The following is a 22844-nucleotide window of genomic DNA, read 5'->3' as shown; positions in this document are numbered from 1 at the left end:
GATCTTAAACTAGTTTTAGACCTTCAAACCTGGCCCAGATTTACGGGATGTTACATTATACCCCGTTAGGATCATTCGTCCCCGAATGAAAGTCATGGCCTAAGATTTTTCACAAAACCTCATGTTCGCAGAATTCTAAAGTTCTTTTGCAAAGTGAGTTATACTTAAAGATAACATAAGACTAACCACACATCAAACAGATCAATTCAAACCTAAATATAGGAGTGAGAGGTTCATACCTCTAGTCTAAACTTTCGCCAAAACTGAATAAGCAAAAGGTTCAACAGATACATGCAATAGGTAAAAAATGAGGATATATCTTCTTCATGTCCTCCTCAGCTTCCCAAGTGGCTTCTTCAGTATTGTGATTACGCTACAGGACTTTAATCGAAGCCACATCTCTCAACCTCCTAACTTGACGATCCAAGACTTGTACAGGTTCTTCTTTACAAGACAACCCTTTGTTGATTTCAATCTCTTCATGATTCAAGACACGAGAAGGATCAGGCTTGTAAAACCTTACGTCAAAATGTGAAACAGAGGATGCACCATAACCATCTTAGATGATAACTTCAACTCGTAAGCCAGTTTTTCCAATTCTTCTCAAAATCTCCTAAGGTCCAATAAAACGAGGGCTAAGCTTACCCTTTCTACCAAACCGCATAATTCCTTTCATTGGTGACACCTTTAGGAACACATTGTCACCCACCGCAAACTCTAGCTCATGACGTCGCATGTCCGTGTATGACTTCTGTTGACTCTGAGCTGTCTTGAGTCATTGCACAATAAGGTTCACCTTACCAATTGCTTCATAAACTGAGTCAGGACCCAGTAGCTCTACTTCAGTCCGTTCAAACCACACAAATGGCAATCTGCAACGCCTCCCATAAAGAGATTCATAAGGAGCCGTTTGAATACTTGCTTGATAACTGTTATTGTAAGAAAACTTGACAAGAGGTAGATAATCATCCCAATTACCCCTAATGTCAATGGAGCACGCCCTCAACATGTCTTCCAGAGTCTGAATAGCTCTCTCTGTCTGCCCGTCCGTTTGAGGATGAACGGCAGTACTCAAGTTCACACGAGTTCCCAACCATCTTGGAACGATTTTCATAAATGAGCCGTAAATTGCGTACCTCTTTCAGATATGGTGGATGTCAGAATCCCATGTAATCTAACTATCTCCTTTAGATATAACTTGGCATACTGCACCGCGGTATCTGTCATCTTCATATGAAGAAGATGAGGTATATCCACGATCACCCAAATCGAATCAAACTTGGCCTTTGTGTGCCGTAAACCCACAACAAAATCCATATTGCTCACCTCCCACTACCATTGCGGAATTTCGATATTCCGAGCAAGGCCTCCAGGCCTTTGGTGTTCAGCCTTAACCTATTGATAGTTCAAACACTTTGCCACGAAATTAGAGATGTTAACCTTCATGCTCCTCCACCAATAGTGATGCATCAAATCTTTATACATCTTGGTGGATCCTGGATGCACAGAGTATTTAGAACTATGTGCCTCCACCAATAACTCTTGTCGCAAACCATCAACATCGGGAACACATAGACGTCCCTGCAGCCTTAGGACATCGTCATCAGCCCCAACTGTGAATGAAGTGTACTCGCTCTTTTCCACTCCATCTCGTAGTTTCACTAATGGTCCATCTTGGTATTGCTTGGACTTGATTCTCTCCGAAATATCAGATCGCACGGGTGTGATTCCCACTAACTCTCCATCTTCAGTTTCACCAAGTCAGACTCCAAATCTAGCGAGTCTGAATTTCTCTACCCATTGGCATCCGCCGATCGTGCAAATACGCTAATGTACCCATAGATTTCCGGCTCAATGCATCAGCAACAATATTCGCCTACCAGGATGATACAAAATGTTCAAGTCGTGATCTTTCAACAACTCTAACCATCTTCTCTGTCTGAGGTTCAACTTTCGCTACTTGAAGATATATTGCAGGCTTTGGTGATCGGTGAAAATATCACAATGTTCCCCATACAAGTAATGACGCTGGATTTTTAATGCGAACACCACAACAGCTAATTCTAAGTCATGAGTTGGATAATTCTTTTCGTGCTTCTTTAACTGACGGGAAACATAAGCGATCACCTTACCATTATGCATCAAAACACAACCCAACCCAACCCAGTTCGGGAAGCAGCACAAAAAACTATGTAGCCTCCTAAACCCGAAGGTGGAGTTAAAACGGGGGCTGATGTCAATCTTGGCTTGTGCTCTTAAAAGCTATTCTCACAGGCTTCCGACCACTGGAACTTAGCTTTTTTCTAAGTCAACCTCGTCAGAGGTGCAGCTATAGATAAGAAACCTTCCACAAACTTCTGATAATAACCAGCTAAACCCAAGAAACTATAGATGTCCATCTCACCCATGGGTATTGGCCAGTCTTTAACTGTCAAAACTTTCTAAGGATCAACCTTGATACCATCACTAGACACTATATGACCCAAGAACACCACAGAGTTAAGCTAGAATTCACACTTAGAAAATTTATCATAAATCTTACTCTCCTAAAGTGTTTTCAAAGTTATTCTCAAATGTCCTACATGTTACACACGACTCTTCGAATAAATTAGGATATCATCAATAAACACAATTATGAAACGAATGAGAAAAGGCTTTAACACATGGTTCATCAAGTCCATAAATGTAGCAGAGGCATTAGTTAGACCGAAAGACATCACTAGAAATTCAAAATGTCCATACCGAGTACGAAACGCTATTTTCGGAATATCTTTCTCCTTTGTTTTTAGCTGATGGTACCCAGACTACAAGTCATTCTTATTAAAGAACTTAGCACCTTGAAGTTGATCGAACAAGTCGTCTATCCTAGGAAAAGGATATTTATTCTTGATAGTCACCTTATTTAGCTGGCGGTAATCAACTCACATTCTGAGAGACCCATCCTTCTTTCTACCAAATAAGATCGGAGCACCCTAAGGCGAGGTATTTGGTCGAATAAAGCCTTTATCCAACAAGTCTTTCAATTCTTGTATCTCTGTCGGAGCCACACGATAAGGTGGGATGTAGATTGGATGAATTTCAGAAAGAACATCTATCCCAAAATTGATAACTTTATCAGGAGGGATACGCAGAAGATCTTCGGGAAACTCATTAACTACAAGGATAGATTTAAACTCTGGCACTACGACTTGAGTATCATTGACAACAACCAGATGGTAAATACATCCCTTTGAAATCATTTTACTAGCCTTAAGATACGAGATAAACCTACCCCTATTAGCAATTTCTCCCTTCCACACAATAACTGGTTAATCAAGGAAAGAAAATCGAACTAACTTATAATGACAACCCACATTGGCATAACAAGAAACTAACTAATCCATCCCCATAATTACATCAAAATCTATCATCTCAAGCTCAAATAAGTTAGCTGTAGTTTCACGACTCTCAACTACAACCACACAGTTTCTATAAACTCTAGAGGCAATAACAGGAACACCAGCAGGAGGTATCCACAAAAAAGGGTTCACACAGTTGTTCAGGTTCCACCCCAAAATCAAGAGCAAAATATGGTGTCATATAAGAGAGATTTAACCCGGATCAATCAACGAATACGTATCAAAGGAGCAAGTAGTGCGAATACTTACCTCAAAACATCAACAATCACACCCTACAATCACCACTAACACCTACTACAAAATTCCAAATGACTCTGTACCATCCATCAAAGTGTACATCAGAACTAATGTGCACTTTGTAGCACCATCGTTCACTAGGTTAGAAACTGCAGCACGAGTGAAAACCACCTCTACAAGGCACGAATAACGATCACATCAGAATGATCGTAAAGGAAGTTCAAGCTCAATAGCACAATATAGAACGAAGAAGAATGAGAAACACTTATAAATGTCCAGGTAGTCTTTCGATTATGCTGCTGATTAGGCTGTACAAGGAAGACTCCACTAGACATAGCTCCACAGACATAGACAAATCTTAGGACACATCTAAACTTAGGCTCTGATACCAAGCTTGTCACACCCCAAACCCGACCCTGGACGTAACAGGCATCTGATGCTATGAACAACATTGGAACCCCCTTATGAATCGGTAACAATCAAGTCCCTTTTTAATAATCTTTCATTAACTAATTAAAAACGTAATAAAATAACTAGACAAAATCATGCCCATAATTTAAAAATAAAATCAGCGGAAGTCTGTAATAAATAGTTGTCAAAGTGTAGAAATACCTATGAGAGTCAGACAATGACTCAACCAATACCCACAAAACAACATTTATCTATGGAGCCTCTAAGATAATGAATAAAGGGAAAAGTTTCAAGTATACGCCTCTACTATAGTTTATTGGCTAAGTTTACCCTCCGTTAGCTAAAGTAATTAAAAATACCCCTCTGTTGTCCAAAGTTATTTATTCCCCCCCCCCCCCCCCCCCACAGACAGAAAAGCCCAAATCAGACCAAATTACCCATTTTTCAAAATTTACCCATGACCCATCAACTTGGGTGACTGTACTCCTTAGATTAACTAAAAGAACATCAGATTAACTAAAAAGAGCCCCTGTACGCCTTAGATTAACTAAAAAAACAGAAACAAACCATGGATTACATAACCATTTTTGGAGGATTAGTCCTTGCCTGGACTTTGGTCAAAATCTTCTGTTTGGTACAAGAAATTAGAAGCAGGGGATATAATAACAGGAAACTTCCACATCCAATCCCTTTACCCTTCATAGGTAAGTTTGATTGAACACTTTTTTTTAGTTAATCATCCAACTCTATTGAGAGTGGATGTTCTTTTATAGATAATCAAAAAGTACAGAAACAAGTTTAGTTAATCTAAGGCGTACAGGGGTATATTATTTCGGTGGGGAAAATTTTTTTGTGGGTCGGGTCACCCAAGTTGATGGGTCATGGGTGAATTTTGAAAAATGGGTAATTTGGTCTGATTTGGGCTTTTCCGTCCGTTGAGGGGTATAAATATGGACTTTGGCTAACAGGGGGTATTTTTAATTACTTTGGCTAACGGAGGGTAAAATTAGCCAATAAACTATAGTAGAGGGGTATATTTGACCATTTTCCCATGAATAAATGTCTAACTCATTGGGACGCAGCCCGAAAAATAAAAGCAGTAAGTAAAATGGAGGGTGTCCCATGAATAAAGGTGTACGCTCACCGAAAGTCTGGAAAGTAGCAAGTATTCCTAATCTACGAGATATGTCTATACCTGCTCTTCTTTGTTACCTAACATACCATAAAAAACAACAACGGCATGCCTGAGTACTAGGTACTCAGTAAGTGTCTCAGGGACAATAAGTAATATAACAAAATAATACAATAATGATTAGTGAAAACAGTTTTAATAAAATAATCTGAAATCAAAGACAAGATCAATCGTACAACTAAAGTCATCAATAGAAAACCATCAAGACAAGTATATATCTTTTTCTGATTTAGTATACCATTTATTTCCAGTTGAGTCTTTTCAATTCGAGACCAATATCATCAACAAGCCACTCCAAGGAGAACAAGTTCATTATCATCAAAAGCCACTCACAGGCAACAAAGATATGAAACAAGCCACTCACAGGCGAATAAATCAATCGATACTCTGAGCTAGGAAACAACGGAGGCTAATCGTCATCTGGACTAACACAGCAATAGATGCACCGGGCTATACGCCTCGAAGGTCAATCGTATTCTGGACTGACACAACAATAGATACACCGGGATAAATTCTTCAGAGGTCAATCGTCCTCTAGACTGACACAAAAATACTCGTATCGATACGTTAAGATCTATAACTGTAATGATCCGTTTGGTCGTTATAGTCTTTTCATTACTTTTGACCCTTTCCCGAGCTTGTTTAGCTCACATTTGACCCGAAGGGACTATTTACATGCTTCTCGAGGTGTTTGGATATGATTTGGGTGACTTTTTGGGAAATTTGGGTTTAAAGGGAAAAAGAGTTGACTCAAAGTTGACTTTTGGGTAAATGGACCTTTTTCGGGAATCCATCAATTCTGAGAGGTCCGGATAGTCATTTAGAATTTGTGTGTATATTTGGTTTGGTTCCCAATGAAACCGGGTGCATTTTAGGACTTGGGTTGGGAAGTTAGTTTTGACGTACCGGGGGTTGATTCAGTCAACAAGACCTCCGTTGGAAATTTCGAGGCTACGAACGCATCCGTAGTGTAATTTATGCATGTTTGCACATATGGTATGTGAACAGATGGCCTCGGGTGATAGTCGGGATTTCACGTTGAGATTGTGAAACTTGGGAGAATTCTAGTGTCTGGTGCCCGCTATGGTGGAACCAGTACCGCAGCAGCAGCAACACGCTATAGCGGTGTCCATGCCGCAGAAGCAGATAGTGCATTGATTGGCTGACCGCCACAGCGGTTTGAGGGAACGCCGAAGCGGGACCGCCGCAGCGGTATCGCTGTCGCAGAAGTGGCCATTGGGCAGATACATTCATTAAATGAGTATTAAAAGCCCTAAGTCCCTCATTCTTTATTATTTGACTTTAAATTTATTAGGAGCATTTCACGGTGATTCTTGGGGGAAAATCTTTGTGATAAGTCCTTTTATCTTCTTTGCTATTCCATTTTCCTTAATCACCTTAGGATTCCATTATCATGCTAGTTCACTAAGAGTTTAGAATTAAAATAAGGTTCAATGAGTTCTTCTTTCTAGGCTTTGTAATCTTGGTTTATTGATTGGGTTAGCTTCATTAAGCATGGAATTGATGACTAGAATCTATTGTTGCATGATTTCTTCCTAATTAGTGTCTAAATTAAGGAATTGGAAGTTAGGGTTCATACCCAAATTTTGGGTGTAACGGTTCGCATTTTCGCGGGTGGGGTTAGAGCTCGAAAAAAGCTACTTCAAAATCGTTGGTGCTCTTTCGGACTTTGTTTTAAAAGAGTCGCCACCTAATTTTTAGGAAATTAGGAAAACCCATTTTGAAGAGTTTATTCATACGCCGTGAAAAATCCTTCTTAATCCAAAGTTCTAGGTAAGGGTTCTGGTGATCCCCTAGAGAAGGTTTTAGGCACCCTAGTATTAAGGATCCATACTATACGGTTGACCTTCGAATTCCAATGTGTGAGTATTTGCATGAACTGTTTACTTGCTATACAGTTGACCTTCGAAAGAAAGTCTGTCATGTTACATATCATTTTTTGAAAAGAATTGAATATATTCCCTTTACATATAGGGTATTTAGGTTCGGATTTATAATATCTGGGTATAATTAGTTCATTTTATATATAAGGATAGTAGTTTTTCTATATAAAAAATAAAATAGAAAGTTTATTTATTTTATAGTCTGGAGGAATAAGTTTTATTCATGCTTGACTCACATGTGGACCGGGTTAATGTGTTTAATACAATTCTCGAACATCCTTATCTAAACCTTTTATAATTATGGGCGTATAAAAATTGGACCATTTTTTATTTTACAAGAAAAAGAGATTCTTTACAATTTTTGTACATTTATCCTTAAGAAATGAATTGAATTTATGGTCAAATAACTTATATATATCCCCTTTGAAAATGTGCTCACTATTTCTTTATTGAATAAAGTCTAAGATTTATTTTAAGGAAAAATTTAACTTTGAAGTCCATTTTGTTTTCTAGCCCAAAATACTTTATTTCAGTTATTTAAGAACATGGGCCTTGGCCAAGAATTTCTTTAACCATAGATTTAAAAAGAATTAGGTTGGCTTTGACCAAAGAAAGGTTTTTTGGGGGTTTTAAAAGATAAAACTGTGTGGGCTCTGGCCCAAAAGATACTTTTTTTGAACATCTGGTTTTTCTAGAAAAAAGAATTTAGATGGGCTCTTGTTACACCTCGCACTTTCAGCGCATGAGCATGCCACGTACTTCACCATATTAATGGAGTATCGGAGACGTCTCATGAAGTTTTGGAAGGTATAAGCCATGGGAAGTAAGTAACAATGAAGTAAAGGATGAATTACGATCTTGTAAGTCGTAACCGGGAAGGACAACCTTGGAACCAAAGGAAATGACCATTATCAAGTATGATTAATTATAAATATCATGTATGGAGATTTTCGGAAGATTCCGGGACCAAGCAAATCGAAGAAAATAAGTTTGTCAAAAACTTGGAAAAAAGTTGGCAGAATTTTGGACAGAATTTTGGGTCAATTTTAGAGGGGTATATCTCCAGGGATATCATGAGTTTTAAGGTGTTTCAAAAGCCCAAAATGAAGTTCTTCGAGTCTAGTTTCCAACGCAACAAACCGTTTGTCAATACGACATCAAAGTTGGGAGTTATGGGAGTTTTAAAACGGATAGCCAGAGGAATCCAGACCTGGGCGGAAAATCCGAAAAGCTCGCTTAAAAGCCCACTTATGTGGTGACCCAGCCCGTTCCGAGTTTGGAACCTATAAAAGGGCCTATAAACTTCATTTTTCTTCAACTCCACAACTCTATAAAAATCTCCTAACATCTCCACACCCCTCTAGAATCTCCCACACTTCTTTCTCCATTATAAGAGTGTTCTTGAAGGTTCTCCACCATTTCAAAACTTTCTATACCATCACAAAAGAGGATCAAACTCCAAAACCCCAAGCTAATTCATGGAGAAGGATTGTTGTTGTCCCTACTTAATGTTGTGATGAATTTGGTCTTGGAAGAAGTTGAGTGGGGTGAAGTTCTTCTAGTGTAAGGTATGTTTTCTATCCTATTTCTCATGATTAAGTTAATTTGAAGGTTTAGCAAGTCCTATAAAAGAAGAGAATCATAGTAGAGAAGTTGCAAAAGTATTAAAGTGAAGATGATGACTATGGAATAAATTTGAAAGGAGATTTTGGATTAATTTGAGATTAAATTGAATATAATTCTTTCATTATGGTATTGTGGATATTGTTATGGTTGGTTGAGAAATTAGGAAAAACATCGTGTGGGATGTTTTATGGAGTATATTGGTGTTGATGATGATGTTGTTGATATTAGTATTGCTATTGTTTTTGCTTTGTTGGTAATGTGATTTCGGGCTAGGGATATAAATAGGGGAGACGCTGCCCGAATTTCGGTAGATTTTAAAAAGGAATTAATTTGAAGGCTTAAGATAAGCATATGACGATAAGCCTAACAGTGGTATGAATTCTCTTGAATGTAGATTTACGAGCTTGGAAGGATAATCGTTAAGTAGTAGGAGACCAAAAAGGTATGCTAAGGCTAATTCCTTTCTTTCTAAAGGCATGATTTTTTTTCTTATGATCCCATACATGTTTTCCATAACGTCCTTATTTTCCAAAAAGCCAGAAGTTCATGATTCTCAAGGTACTTATGATGCTAAAGATAGATGTTTTCTATGAAGGAAATGATGATGATGATGATCCCATTTCTAGAAATTTCAAAGCTTATGGTTTGGACACTATTATGATATTATTGAGCTTATTTCATGATTTCCTTGATTTTATTCATTGTTGTCGACTTCACCTCATGATACTTGTTCCTTTGGGGTGAGATATAGCGATGATGATTGTTCCATAATATAAATCGGAGGTCACCGACCTTACGTCACTTCGAGAGAGTTGTAGCTTTTATTTGGGCTCTCATGCATGCTTTATGTATATGTATATGTACGATTACACGGGCCTAGTTGGCCAGGAAGACACCACTACGGTGTGCGTAGTGGGCGTCTTATGGATAATGATAATAACACCGTGTCTATATGGCACGAGCAGTCACCACTAGTGGGCGGCGTGAGATGATTACCCCGGACGCGGGCTAATGATGATAACATTGTGCCTTTATAGCCAGGCAGCACAACACCGTACCTATATAGTCGGGCAGTTTACTTATATATATATTTATAATGTTGATTTAAAAAGTTAGAGTTAGCATGCATGGTATCCGTCTTAAGAGGAAATCAGATGTACAAGTTATCTTTATCTCATTTTATGTTCGATACTTCTTGTTATGTTACTATTCATGCTTTACATACTTAGTACACTATCGTACTGATGTCCCTTTTTGTGGACGCTGTGTTCATGCCCGCAGGTAGACAGGTAGACGGATCTGACCTATAGGAGCTTCATCAGCGGAATCTCAGGAGCGCTCCATTTGCTTCGGAGCTGCAGTCTATTGGTGTTGGTCCTTATGGTCACTTGTATTCTATGTTGAGGCTCGTAGACATATGTGTACAATTATACATTTCCTAACCCTATCAGTTCATATCGTTGTATAACATTTTAATAGCCTTGTCAGCTGGTGATGATGGACATAATTGTTGAAGATTATACAGAGATGTGTCGTTATGTTGTGATATATGTCCTTACAGATTATGATATCCATGAGCTATCTTTATGGTCCACCCTGAAATGATTATGAGATGCATGTTTAGAGGTGCTCGGTGTGTTAGCTCCGGGTACCCGCCATGGCCCTCTAGTTGGGTTGTGACAGCTCTGGCCCAAACTACCATAATTTACTAACTCCAAACCCAGAAAAACGTGTTTCAACAATTGAAAAGGATTTCTTGTCTAATTTACTCATCCCCTTAGTTTTTCCACAATACGTTATACTATCTTGCCTTCCAAAACCTCTTTAGCCTTGTTGTTATTAAAACAAACGCGCTTTGCTTCTTATTTTATATATTTTTCACAATCAGTATGTGTTTTTTCCAGATTTTTTTCAAAGAAGAATTATTTTAAGGAGCTAGAGTCAATCTAAACGACATATTCACCGTTTTGCCTAAGATGTCTAATTCGCAACATAAACGATTCCAATAATATCTGTAGGTTTTTATAAGTATGAATAGAATATAGAAAAACACTTTAAGCAAGCGAATAGGGCATAAATATATAAGGAAGGTAAACTGGGGGTGTACCAAACCACTAGTAATCATTTTCACCCATGGTTGGTCCTTCGTGTCATTTTCACCCATGACTGGGCCTTCAATATATTAGCTTCCCTTTCTTTTCTCCTTCGACTCAATGAACTGGAAAGAATTTCCCTATTGGGCTTTTGACCCAACTGGGTGGCTAGACCTTGGCCCAAATGGCCATGCAGTAGAGAGGGAAAGAAACCAAGAACCCGGTTAGTTTATATTTTACTGTTCATATCATATGTACAACTATACACACATACATACACAGTGTCCCATTCATTTACAAATCCTATTCTATACACATGTATACACACATACAAGCATAATATCCTATTTATTCACAAGCTCACATAATGTGCATATGTATTTCCATGTCTTTAAACTCAAACCCCAAACCTAGGTGGTGGGAAGGCCAAGTCATCACCCCCTTCATTGCTGATGCCGCACAAGTTCCAAGAGGTTTCATGAACATCCGGCATGGCTGGCACTAGGGGAAAGTTTAAACTAAGCCCCCCTCCCACTTAAACCGTATTTCTCAACCAACATACCCATAGAAGACACAGATCCACATATCCACACACATGGCTTGGAATACATAGGATACGTCCAATATACATAGTTATAGAACAATTATACGTCGACAAGAACATATGAGAACAAGGAGAGAAGAGATGGATAGACTCAGCAGGCAGATTACTCTTATGAACTGAGACCAATGCACCAAGTATGATTTATAACATGGAAAAGAAAGTAATCTGGATGGGCATAATTTGGCCAACACTGAACTAAACCAAGTAATCACAACACAAACAATCACATAGAAGTAGCACAGTTCTAACAGTATTGAATCAAACAGATATGGAAAAATGTAATGGCACATAAACATAGGGTAAACTAGCTGCAAGACATGGTACAATACAATAAAGAAGATCAGCAAATATGGAATTTGCAGAGATCATGTAGAGTTATTCATACAAAGCCTTCAAACAGGCCTATGTGTCCTCTGCACAGGCCAAGTAAGTGTTCTTCCCATTCTTTAGGGATCATATTTTAAAGTCTAGGTGATTCTCACAGAGAATGCAAGAAATAAATAGGAGAAACCAAACTGTAATTATAATAGACATGATATGGGCAAGCTCAAATAGGTGAAATCAGAATTCCTTTTGTTGAAACAACCATTTACTTATATGTAGCACACAAGGGAAGCATACTTGATCCCTTTAATTATTTATGATACCAACAGGAAAGAGAGCATAAGTAGATCTAACTAGGCCAAGGGAGTGCCATAAGATCCATGAATTTATTAACCTTGACAAACACAAGTATGGTGCTATATTACTCTCAGCAGAATCCAGTTAGAGATTAAGACACAAGCAAAAATGGAATCCAAGCCAGGATCAACTGTAGAAAAAAAAATGCCAAGAGACTTTCAAGTCCTAATGGTCCTATGTAGAATATACAACCTTAGGTACAACAACTACATTTTCACACACACCTTAAGCAAATAGAAGGGCCACAAGTCCCATCTATGCACAGAAGTTTTAAATCCTTTTAAACCTTTTCTCCTGATCCTATTCTATTACTGAAAGAAACATGTTGATTTTCAAAAGAAGATGCACATGATTTAGACATATTCACAAGTAGTGGCCCACTCTTAGTTTCCTCATTTTTTCAAACTGGACAAGTATTCCAAACCCACCTAGCATTATTCCTAAGTTCACTTGTTGTTAATGTACCCTTAGCTGGTTTTTAAGGCTGCATAAAAGGGGAAGCATATCCATTCCACATGACTAAGTTCATTCATTATTTTTTCTAATTAATCGTACAACTCAAGGATACAGCTCAAACATGATATATTATCTAGGGTATTCACAAAGAAGGAGTCAAATATCCCTAAGACACTATACTATTACCTTAAATTGATGTAAGCCACTGATTTCCTTCCTTTTAAGTTCTTAATATTTCTTAGAAAAAAGGAGAAAATAGGCCATCTTTCAAGCACAAATTGAAATCAAATCAATGCACACAGTACTTACCTATAGACCTTAATTATGAACTCAACCTAAACAGATATTAAGGAGTCTGTTATACCTTATTATATTATCTTTATATAAAAAAACATCTCTTGCCTTATTTTCCAACAACCATTGTTCTTGCTTGAAGCCTTTTTCTATTTCCAATTTTAAACAAAGACTGTAATTTTCAGAATACTATACATTATCTAGCCTGGTCAACCCACCCCTAGGGCATATCTGAGCAGACCAGCAAAATTCATTTAAGTCCAAAGTCAAACGTCAAGGCCAGTTTATTAATCTAAGTAAACAGTTATTAATGCACAAAAAGTTCATTTTTAGAGTCTATTTAACTAAGCAACATGAAAAAGAAAACACCAAGTGTGCAAAGGTGCTGGTTACACCCCATAGACTTATGAGGGATGCCATGACAATCTCTTATTTTGGGAAAAAAGATACTATAGGTCAAGTGATACCTGACCCTTTCTCAATCTTCTCCTAAGATGTCTTTAAAAAGACTTCCCCATTAGTCATGTGGTTTTAACCCACACATCTACACTTATGGTCCTCATTTATTACCCTTGAGCATATACCAAAAGAAGACTAGACAGTTCATATATTAAAGCCAAACATTTTCTTAATGTTTCAGCTACAGTTTACCCTTTTTTTTTTCTTCTTAATATCCTCTTCTTTTAGTCAGACTGGACTTATAAGATCTTTCCTACTTATCTCCATCTTTTAAGCCTAGACAATCAGGGACCATGGGTTATTATCAACATAATCTTCACTCATGCACAAAGAAAAGAAAACAGACCTCATGTTTCAAAACAAAAGACTCATTCTCTAAACTGTTCAAGACTTGACAAAACATGACCAAACTACTTCATTTCACCATTCTCTTAATACTTTATACTAGTTAAATTTGAACACTTAGGATCATCTATCAAACTAGTGTCTATTCATGAATGAATATTAATGCAGATGCAAGAGTGTATGGCATGCCAGTCTACTTTCATGAAAAATTACTTCACTAGTTAGACAAGACAAATAATGGGGATAGGACTAACAAATAAGAGATCACAGATAGCAGAACAAATTTTTTCATCCTTGACAACTATTCCCTTCCATTTTTATACCTTTCAATTCCAAAAGTGATCACTAACCAAGTTACAAACTAATAACCATCTTGCTAGATGGTTAGACTAATTAGATTGATCTTAAATAATCTTCAAATGATGACTTGCTCTTACAGTTCCTAATGTTGATCCTTTCCTTTTAATTTTTTTCCTTTTTTACCAAACTCTTAACACTTAGGAACAGACCATTTTCAGATGAAGGACTTGTGACATGGATTATACAAGAGAAGTTATGAACATTATATGTTTAGGCAACGAGTTCAGACAAGAAACTAAAGCCTTGATCAAACCAAAGAAAAACATATCTCATACTCAAAATCCTTAATCACACTAGTTTTAAGATTTGCTACAAAACATAGGTAATTTAAAACATACTCTGGCCTAAACTAAGTGAGAACATGGTCACAGGTGTTTCCTCTAATATTTTACCAATTCATAAACCAAAACTGAACCTGATTCCATTTTATAATATGCATATTAGTTGATAAAACAAACAGTTAACTTGTCCTGTCTTTATTCTATTCTATGTAAGTAAAGTCATTTAAGAAAGAAGGAGAGACAAAATGAATGTTCAAGGTACCTCATCCACACCAGTTAACAGTTGACACAGAAAAATTTAAGTCAAACAAACCACTATGAAATCCAATCAACCCATTTCAAATGAGTTTCAACACAACATTAAAACTGATTCTACCATTTTTGCCTCAAATGAGTCACAATAAGAGCCATCATTAGCAAGCATCAAACCACTAGCAATCTAACTAAGGCAAGCACAAATTAGGCTAGGCCAAATTCTAAATAAAAAAAATAAGAATGCATCTACGGTTACCTTTTATGTGCGCAACCAAGAAAAGAATGAACTTGGGAGCCTTATGCTTCCAACCTCAACATTCAGCCACGTGAAAAAATAAAATAAAACAAGAAAATATTTTAGAACTGAGAAAACCCCAAACTATTTTTGTTATATCCCGCATTTCGTGCAATCGGACAATTCAAGACAATCGCGGGAAGATAACAAGTAAGGCCATATTTTATTTTGTTTGGTACGTGAGTTGCGTATGAAAAGTCTAGAAGTGGAAATATGGAGAAAGACGAAGGGAAAATTTGAAAGTTGGAAAAATGTTTCATAAATTACAAGAATTTGCCAAGAATACAAAGTGGGCTTGAACTATTTTTTTTTTGAGCAAAAGAGAGGCCCAACCGGCCATGCATAGGGTCCAATCCCATATGGAATAAATTTTGGTCAATAAATAAGATGACTAAGTCATCCTTATCACATTAAGCTCTAGAATTTTCAAGAAAGGGAGAACAAGAGAAAGAGAGAGCTAGGTTCTAGGGCCTTTCGGCCAAGAGAGAAATCAACAAGAAAAATTGATAAAATTTCTCCAAAAATCATTTTCTACCAAGTAGGGGGTGCACAACAAGCTAGGGTTGTTGTTGGAACAAGAAAGGTTCAAAATCATACAAGTTGCCAAGAGTTAGGCAAGTGAGAAGTTGAAGAAGAAAGGTAAATTCTAATCTTGTTTTATGTGTTATACATGGTTTATATGTGTTGTAGTATGCTAAAATGGATGAAATTCATGAAGGAGGGGAAATTAGTATGTGGCCGTGCATGTTCATATATGAATAAGAATCATATTTCAATTATTTTGTTTAGTGTTTGGTTGTTATGGTTGTGAATGATATGTGGAAGATGGAAGTTGAATGAATTTGGAGAGAATGTAGTTGTGCATGCATGAAGTGTGGCCGTGAGTGTTGTATGTGAGTGGCCGTGAGTGTTGTGTGTGTGTGGCCGTGAGGTTGTAGTATAGTATGGAAGTGAATGAGTTAATTTTATGTAGTGTTTTGGTTGTTGTTATATTGTGAATTCTATGTTGCTAATGAATGTCTAGGAACCTTAGTTGAGTTGTGGAAGTTGGAGACTTATTTTAGAAATCATGAATATTGAATGTGATGTTCTTACGCGTATGAAAGACAATGATATTGGTATGGGGTCGTTGGAATATATATATATTAGAAGATTGCATTGTTTTATTGGAGTTGGAAGGTTTTGAAGAAAGTAGTAAATTGATATCATGTATCTTGAATTGAATGTATGGATCGCTAGTGTGATTGTTGAATTCATGTTGATAGTTTGGCCGAGTTTGAATTCCCGGATTGTGTTTGATAAGAATTTGACTAAATTAAATGTCGAGGATGGTATATTTACAGAGGAAATACTGCCGAAATTTCGGTAGCCAAGTATTACCTTAAGATTTCAACTCTAAGTATCCTAATAAGGGTTTTGGTAAACATGACCAATTCGCAGATTTTGACGAGATTGCAACGTGAATTTGGAATAGCAAAAGGAGCGGAAAGAGGTATGTAAGGCTTCACCCTTCTTTCTATGGCATGTCTTAGTTGTAATAAGTTGGGTACGAGCCTCGGGGACAACTCGGTTCCCCGGAATCCGCACCTGTTGTTTTCCACTTTTTGTTCAATAAAATTGAACTAGAAAGTGTGCCAATTGTTGGAAAAACCTCCTATACCCTTAGAACTTGTATAAATGGGACCCGATTACCCTAAGACCCTCACAAGTAACGCTATGACACGTAACATACGTAAATCGTATACGCTACCTCATCCGGCCCGAGGTGGGCCCGTTACTCTCGGATTTTCCTATAGTCGTGGTTGACTTACTTGAAGTAAATCCAAAGGGGACTTTTGATCCCAATATCTTTACCGAATGATAAGTACTATGACTACTCTAACGAGAATGTTTCTATGAGGATAATGATAATTACCATGTTAGACAAGAGAATGTACCTTTGATAAGTACGACCGGAACGACTCTATGACTAAGATGACTAAGCTAAGTATCTTATGTAAACATGAAAGTGATATACTAATTTTTGAATCGTATTTATATTTCCTAGCTATATCTTTATTTTCTCTGACTCCAAAGCCTAGGACGGTCATCTATGATGCCCACGATTTCATTCTACGGTTACTGTAATACTATTCTCCGTTGGTAGTCTCGCCTTAAAATACTTGTTCCTTCAAGGTGAGACAAAGCTATAACTAGCATTCCATAACGTAATCGGAGGTCACCGACCTTACGTCACTCCGATGGATACATGATTTTCCTTGGCTCTTGTGTGCTTATATGATATATGTATATAAAACAGGTATATGTGTATGGATATGTATATATAAATAAGATAAGTAAGTGTATATGAGACGTGTATATGTATAAAAGATAAGCAAATGTATATGTATATGTGTATGGGGAAAGGGGAAGGGTCACTGTTATATCACCACCCGATTCAGCTGGATTCCATCCTGGACGCGGGATGCCCGGACGCGGGATATGGGAGAGCCGTACGCGGCGTCTGTATATATATATAATGTATGCTACCTATATATGATGTAATGTGTTGGGACACCGTTGGGGAGGGGGCTTGGGAGAGCCGATTGTATTCGGCGTCTGTAAATGTGAGCAAAAGGTACCGTTACTGAAATGTACTGTTTTCTGTACACGAGAATAAGTAATATATAAATGTTAATTCCTATGCTTATGAAAAGAAACGTTTCAAAGACGAAAGGACAAGCCTACATGACAGCTGGCCTGAAAAGGGGCCTTCCTATGCACAGGTTACTTTCTCGCCTCGTTATATGCCCTGTGACTCCATGATATTATTAATAGTACTCTATGCTACTGCTTGTATTATTTTCTATGCCTTACATACTCGGTACACTATTCGTACTGACGTCCCTTCTTGTGGACACTGCGTTCCATGCCGCGCAGGTCAGCAGACAGGTGGACTTGATCCTTAGGAGCTCTGCCAGCAGTACTCTACAGCGCTCCAGTCGTTCCGGAGCCTTATTTCAGTGGTACTATTTTGTGTATATATATTCTCGGGCACGATAGTACTCGTCCCTTTCTATGTATAAGTGTACTATGTCTAGAGGCTCGTAGGCAGATATGTGCAGTCAGTCAGGTACAGTTAAATATATGGTGTTTTGGCATGGTTGTTGTATAAAGTGATAACGAAGTTTACTAGTCTATGTTCATAATGACGCTGCTAATGTTAATGTTCATTAATGTTCAAAAACAAATATGGCACAGTTCATACAGCCTGCTAAGAGGTAAAAGTAAAATGATAGGTAAGGGGTGCTCGATACAAGTATCGGGTACTCGTCACGACCCTTAGTTGGGTCGTGACAATTTTCAGCCAAGGTATTAAAATTTTACTAAGAAGCTTTTGAAAAATCGAAAATTGTCAACCTTATTCAACTTTCAAACTTTTTTCCTCTATTTTTGTATCTGCCTATTTTTCTCTTTTTTGTTTGACCTCCTCTTTTTGGTGAGAGTGTAGAACCCCCAAAATTCATCCAAAACTAAAACGAACGATGTGGGACAAATCCATTTCCAGAACCAAACAATCGGGAAAATGAAATTAATGGCCCAGATCTAAAGGTATAACACCACATGCGGTCAGATCTAACCCTTCTTGGGTCGATCTGAACCAACAACCAAAGACCAATAGGAAATTGCGAAGAATAATAAATAATACAACCTAAAAGCAAAAGAAAATCACAAGTTGACTGGAAATCTGAAAAAATGAGTAAAAACATAAAGATCTTTTACCGTGTTTGGATTAAAAATCATGAAATCCAGTGGGATATTAAATGCTTTCACCATAACGAGCATGCAATAGCTGTATTCATCAACTATTCTCTGCAACTTTGCCATTTTTGGCAGAGAGAGGATGGAATCTCAAGGCGGTGACTAGGGTTACACCAAAGGGGAAGAAAGAGAGACGGGTTGGGGTGTTGGGGAGGGGGGGGTTGTTTTGCAAAAAGGGAAAATGAATTAAAAGGGGAGTATACCCCTTCTTATCCGTTATAATGAATTGGGCCAGGTCTCAGCCTAGCTTTGGGTTGGACTCTGTCCGAATTTAGAGCATTAAAAAGAGGCCCTATATATTTATATATACACTAAGTGTGTGTGTGTGTGTATATATATATATATATATATATATGAATACCTTGTACACATTAATAAAATATTTAATAAAGATCAAAATGGAAGAAATTTTAATTGTAGGAAAAAATTAGGACATAACCATTTCATTAAAATAGTTTTAAAAATTGACCAAATTATGTTAATGGGCCTAAAATTACGAACATGGCCTTAATTAATTCTAATTTGACCGATCACTTCAATTATGGCCTTGTTTGGCCTAATTAGAAAATTTTGAAATTAAATTACATTAATGACCCTAATAGATTTGAACCAATGAACTGGTTATTTCAAATAAAACCATTAAGAGGCTAATTTTACAAAAAATGGCCCTAATTTCTTTAAATCATGAACTGATTAATTTAATTGTGGCCATGACAAAATATTTAGTCAATAAATAATATATATATATATATATATATATATATATATATATATATATATTGCAACAATTATCATTCCATTAATTAATTAATTAGCCTAATTAAAAATTTATGGGCAATTATGCATATTTTTTGACAAATCATGCAATTATATAAATTAGAGATTTAAAGGGTTAAATGGTTAATTACTCAAATTACTTAAGTCACTCAAACTTCATGGATTAAAAGGAATAAAGTATTTGCAAAAATTTTATTTCTTTACAATTTTAAACAATTGAATAAATGATTATCTTCAATACGAAAGACCCTTTTTATCTCTTTCTCTCTCTCTCTCTCTCTTTCTCTCTTTAATTAAATTTAACAAGCATCTCATAAAATATAATAAAAGTACCCATTAATTTTAAATAAATTTCTGTTGCCAAGAAAAATCCCTTTTTATCAATTTAAGGAAGTGAAATATTGACTTGGACAATTTATAAAAATCATTTAAATCTTTCAAGATGCCCATCTCATTTTATTTATTATTCAAGGACTCTGAGTGATTGAAATAAATTATGGAAGGTCAAAAATTAGGTGTCAACAACTGCCCCTTCGGTGTTCGGGGATGGCGGGACCATCCTTGCGCAACGAAATTTGACTAACCCTAATTTTTGACTGACCCGACTCATTTTACCCTTATCTTTATGCAATTTTCACACATGTGGCCGGATCCTGGTCTCTGGGTTTCCTACATATCTCAGGTTATATGAGAATTCAGGCCACTTGTAGTTCGACTCAACAAAAGATCTTCAAGTGATTTGAAAAAAACAAATCAGAGATCCCCATCATTGTGATTGGGTTCCTCCAGACGACTGTTAGAATGTGATCAGCTCTCAGGTCTTGAGTTCGCCTACATATCCCTGTGTCACGACCCTAATTACTGATCGTGCGGGCACCTACCTTATTATCACGAGTAGGAGAACCCTTACCCATTAACCCATTGATCATTAGCCAATTTCAAATTCTTTAATCATTTATTAACAGTCAATAGATAAGTGAATCAATGAATAAATAAAACAAGTCATAATTCATAGATAATATAAGTGCGGAAGTCTAACTATTACACCCCCAAAATCTGAAAGTCATCGTACAACGACTCTACCCAACAATGCCTAAAGAATGAAGTATATCTCAAATATGACAAATAATGTCTGGAATGAAAGTAGACATCTGGGAAGAGAGATCTTCAGGTTGCATGGAATGGATAGGAGCTCACCCTCGGATCCGTTCAAGGTAACTAGCTTCAAGCTAGAGATGTGGTCTGGATGAAATCTCTCGAACACAATCTGTACTAAAAACGGGTGCAACAAGGTAGTATCAGTACAAACACTATGTACCGGTAAGCATCATAGGCCAACTAAGATTAGTTCACGCATATAAGTATAAAATCAACAAGGTAAACAAATAGGCACTTAATATTCAAATCCAACTCACAGAACCTCTCATAACAGAGCCACAGCCTAAGATGAAGCCTCTAAACCACAAGTCTGTCAAGTTTCAATAATCTCACTTGATAATCATAAGTCCAAGTTCCGTCCCTTGGTAGAGTCACTAATCCACAATTTAACTCAATCAATGGTCATATTTATATCATAATAGGCATTCAACATCCATACCAGAATAAGAACCAAATGAGCATATCATAATGCAGAAATAAATGTAATGATACACAATGCAAAATATGATGATGTGCAATGCAATGCAATGCCATGCACTGGCCAATCACTCAAGCTGTACATACATGCAAACTGATTGCATTTGCTTAGTAGTCATGACCTGCAGGGGACCCATGGTGTCCGTGTACCCTCGTTCCGGATCGACTCCTCGGACCCGAGTCATAAATCCTCCGTCCCGGAAAGAACCTCGGTCGCGGGCCATATCAATGTACCTCACATTTCCGGAACGAATCTCAGACCACGAGCCCATAATCTAGGTCACATATGTGTCTTTCCATATATCTGTACGTAACGGTATTTCTTGCCCTCTTATAATCCATGCTCATATCATCAAGTACCATGTATCAAAGAGTATCACAAGTTCAAAAAGAAGATTATATTAAGTTCTTCACTAATTTCACATCACAATGTATGTCCCAACGTATTCCGGTTCATTAGTATGTATGTACTATGAGCAATTAGCAATATCAATGTAAAAAATAAGGCATCATGTCACAAGTCTTCCAAACCATTTCTATCATGCATGAGTGTATGAATGCATAAATGAGTGTAAACATGGTAAATCAATGTAAACCAATAAAGCAACAGTGAAGGTACAAGTCACAGAGCCACAAGTTATATCAAGACTTGGATCAACTCAACCATGAAGTGAATCATACAAACCGTCTCAACCAACATAAGAGTTTATGTCCCTCTTTACTTCCTCATTTAGCAAGTACGCCCCACAACTAATTCTTGTATCACCAAGAAGCTCCACTCTTCTATATATTATCAACAATAGTAAATCATACATCAAGTGTTCATCTACGTTCTATCATAAATATCTGAATTACAATTCAGGTCTAAATTCAGTATCCTTCCTTTCTCCGATGATATGTGTCACACTAAGAGAGAACAAAGGACAAGACTACAATTTAGGTAATAAGTCAAATCACAATAACAGGACAACAAGCCACCATCAACAACAATCAACCTAATAGAAATCCATCCTAAATCACCACAGTATGAATACAACTACACCTCATATTTCAGTACATAAAGTTGTGGCGACAAGCCCACAAAATCAGAAGTCATACAAACTTAGCTAATATCCAACCAAAACACCATGTCTGAAGACCTAATCATGCTTTCTCCCATCAATTCTACACAATACCTACGTTTCGCTAATCAAAGTCTAACTAAAGTAAGCCCTAGCCTACCTGGAATGTAGAAGAGGACCCACGAACTACTCCACATGGGTCTTCTATTTTTGAAGTGCCTCATAATGGTCAAAGTCTAACAATATGATGCTAAGTAAGAAGCAAACCATGTATTTAAACAATAACAACAATTTGGGGAAGAAGACCCACTTACTTCTACCCTCTTCAATGGTTGAAACCATCCTTTAATGGTGAATTTATCATAACTTCTATATCTACAATCATTAACCTTCAATCCATGGGTTTCTAATCAATTTACCCTTTCAAACAGATTTCAGGACAAAATTTCCATTTTTATTAGAACCCTAAGTCTCAACATATAATTTCAACCATAAGAAATCAAATTATCTTCCTAGAAAGTGATAATCTATAATCCTAGATGATTAATCAACAACCCACCAATTATTTAAGGGTTTACTAATTCTAGGGTTCTAGAATTTTCACCCACCATTGATGAACCTTAAAATAATCATGAAACTTGAAGAAGAAAGGAAAAGGAACAAATAAAGATGGGAACTT

Source organism: Lycium barbarum, chromosome 10, assembly GCF_019175385.1.
Source record: "Lycium barbarum isolate Lr01 chromosome 10, ASM1917538v2, whole genome shotgun sequence".
In the NCBI taxonomy this organism is placed as follows: Eukaryota; Viridiplantae; Streptophyta; class Magnoliopsida; order Solanales; family Solanaceae; genus Lycium; species Lycium barbarum.
The sequence above is the reverse complement of the archived record's forward strand: the minus strand, read 5'-3'. Positions refer to the sequence as shown.